The sequence below is a fragment of the Lepidochelys kempii genome, chromosome 5 (genome assembly GCF_965140265.1).
Source record: "Lepidochelys kempii isolate rLepKem1 chromosome 5, rLepKem1.hap2, whole genome shotgun sequence".
Lineage (NCBI taxonomy): Eukaryota > Metazoa > Chordata > Testudines > Cheloniidae > Lepidochelys > Lepidochelys kempii.
In genome coordinates, this window is record NC_133260.1 from 126,640,648 (window position 1) to 126,643,956 (window position 3,309).

At 46.2% G+C, this 3,309-nt stretch overlaps 1 non-coding gene across 1 annotated transcript; it reads right to left on the bottom strand.

Annotated features, from left to right (window-relative positions):
• Positions 1-668: 668 nt before the first annotated feature.
• Positions 669-774, bottom strand: LOC140912162 (U6 spliceosomal RNA). Its single transcript, XR_012159240.1, has one exon. It is a non-coding gene; the product is annotated as a U6 spliceosomal RNA (small nuclear RNA).
• Positions 775-3,309: the final 2,535 nt, after the last annotated feature.

Sequence of the window (3,309 nt, forward strand, 5' to 3'; positions counted from 1 at the left end):
CAACCCTGTGGTGCAACAGCCATGATGGCCCTGTCAGTCGCTATTACTGTCGGAGAGAACTGGGTCTTAGCCAGGTAATAATCAGCAGCTGGAGCTGGACCAGGAAGTGAACAGGTGGGTGTAGTGCATTCTTGTTGGTCCACCTTTCTAAAAGGTAGGAGTCTGCATGCAGCGCTGATTGGGTGGCTTCAAGGAGGTAAAGGTCTGGGTAACAGTGGGAAGGACAAAAAGATAATGGCATCGCCAGTGAGGACATTTCTGTTGTGATACCCCCGTTGAACTGCTCTTGTCTATAGAGAGTTGAAATTTTTCAGAGAGAGAGGGAAGTGGGGGGAGTGGGGTTTTCAAAAAAATTATCATTGTCCAAAACATTTTTCACCCCACAATCTCTGTCTCTGCTTCTCCTCTCACTATCTTTGCCCTTTAAATCTGGATTCAGTGGCTATAAAAAGAATGGACCCCATCAACACCTGATCCTGGGCACTCTCATAGAATCCTAGAATATCAGAGTTGGAAGGGACCTCAGGAGGTCATCTAGTACAACCCCTTGCTCAGAGCAGGACCAATCTCCAATTTTTGCCACAAATCCCTAAATGGCCCCCTCAAGGATTGAACTCACACCCCTGGGTTTAGCAGACCAATGCTCAAACCACTGAGCTATCCCTCCCCCAAATATGGAACACTTCACGAATTTGTGTGTCATCCTTGCACAGGGGCCATGCTAATCTTCTCTGTATCGTTCCAATTTTATGTAGCTGGAATAAATCCTTTCCTCTGTGGGAATGTCTAGAGTAAGGTACATGCTCTTCATGCCTAGAACCTGAATGCAGTGGAGAATCTGGGATGACCCAAGGGCTGGAAGTTGAAGCTAGGCAAATTCAGACCGGAAATAAAGCATTAATTTTTAACAGAGAGAGTCATTAACCATTGAAACAACTTACCAAAGATTGTGGTGGATTCTCCATCCGTGACCATTTTTAAATCAAGACTGAATGTTTTTCTATTAGATCTGCTCTAGGAATTATTTGAGGGAAGTTCTCTGACCTGTGCCATACAGGAGGTCAGACTAGATGCCCACAATGGTCCCCTCTGGCCATAGAACTGAGGAATCTATTCTACATATCTAATCTTTCATGGGAAAGAATTTCTTGTAAATTCTTCCATTCTGGCTGAAATTATGAGAAAGAAACAGGCTTGAGATGTCTCTAAATTATAGACATTGTGGGCCTGACCTTCTTTGCTATGATTTTTGTTTCTCTTTATCTCTGTTGCTCTTCCGCTCTTCGCTGCCACGTGCACTGAGTTATTCCCTGGAGCATCTTGCAGCTTGGCTAACCCCAAAATACATTCCACCATAAAATAAATCACAGTAGTTTAATCACTCAAGTAAATTACCCACAGAAAACTATCGTGTCACCTTAATTGCATCTCTTCTGAAGAAGCAGTGTATTAGAAGGATGTTTGGAACTCCCCTCCCACAAGTTATGGTGTGTCATGATCTAGCTATTATGGTTACAGAGGCTATAGCAACGGAGCTGTAATATTTTCTTATTATGCTTGTTCCCTGATAATACTCCCATTTCCCTGAAGGCTCCGCTTTTAAACCTATTACAAGGATTTTGGAAGATGGTACGTTATTTACCTTTCTCAGTCCATAGCTTACCACGTGCTTTTCTGCCTGTGCACGCATCCCAGGATGTTGTTGCACTACCAAACAAAGCCATGTACTGTAGGCAAAACCATTTACATAGTTTGAGGTCCACATTTTTTTTTTTCAGTGAGGGAGAAGTCCTGGCTGAGTGCAGCAGACAGCCCATTGGGAAGGGAGGAGTAGGAGGAGGCTGTGAGGGGTTAGAAAGAAAGCTGGGCTGGGGTCAGAGCTTCAGCACTGTCTGAAGAGAAAAGGGGACAAGAGGTTCATCCTCCCAGATGGGGATGGAGCAATCTACTTCTTCAGGGAGCTCTGCTACAGCCTTCCTGTGTGAGTTTGGGCAAGTCACTTCTCCTCTCTGTGACTCAGCTTTCCCTCCCACTCTTTATTGGTATGTCTATACTGTGTTGTAAACCTAGGCTCAGAGTCAGGTTTGAGCCCAACTGTCCCTCTGGTCCACCCAAATCTTTCTGGATCGGGTCAGCAAGCACAGAGGACGGAAGAATCTCATGCACCACTACAGACTAGGGACTGAATGGCTTGGCAGCAGTTCTGCAGAAAAGGACCTAGGGGTTACAGTGAACGAGAAGCTGGATATGAGTCAACAGTGTGCCCTTGTTGCCAAGAAGGCCAATGGCATTTTGGGATATATAGGTAGGGGCATTGCCAGCAGATCGAGGGACGTGATCATTCCCCTCTATTCGACATTGGTGAGGCCTCATCTGGAGTACTGCTTCCAGTTTTGGGCCCCACACTACAAGAAGGATGTGGAAAAATTGGAAAGAGTCCAGCGGAGGGCAACAAAAATGATTAGGGGACTGGAACACATGACTTATGAGGAGAGGCTGAGGGAACTGGGATTGTTTAGCCTGCAGAAGAGAAAAATGAGGGGGGATTTGATAGCTGCTTTCAACTACCGGAAAGGGGGTTCCAAAGAGGATGGATCTAGACTGTTCTCAGTGGCAGCTGATGACAGAACAAGGAATAATGGTCTCAAGTTGCAGTGGGGGAGGTTTAGGTTGGATATTAGGAAAAACTTTTTCACTAGGAGGGTGGTGAAACACTGGGATGCGTTACCTAGGGAGGTGGTGGAATCTCCTTCCTTAGAGGTTTTTAAGGTCTGGCTTGACAAAGCCCTGGCTGGGATGATTTAATTGGGGATCGGTCCTGCTTTGAGCAGGAGGTTGGACTAGATGACCTCCTGAGGTCCCTTCCAACCCTGATATTCTATGACCTGGGTTCTAGGAGCCACCTGCAGGCGGGGTCAGAGCTTGAGTCCACTGTTTCTCATGTCCAAGCCCTGTCATTTTGCAGTGTGGACAGTGCTCAAGCTGCAGAGCCGGCTCAGGTCTGCATAGTGCAGTAGGGATGCATTAGCACAGTTGTGAGACCTGGGTCCAGCAATTGTAAGCCCAGGTTTACAATGCAGTGAGGGTGTTCAAGTGCGGGCTTGGAAACACCGAATCCATATCCCACCGGTCTGGGTTTACAATGCAGTGTAGATGTACCCTGTCTATCTTGTGTATTAAGTCTTAGTCAGTATAGTACTTAAGCATGTGATAGAGTTACACTGAATTAAGAATGCTTTCCCGAGTCAGGGCCTTAGATTGTAAGCTGTCTGGGGTAGAGGCCATCTCTAATTCTGTGTTATGCAGTGG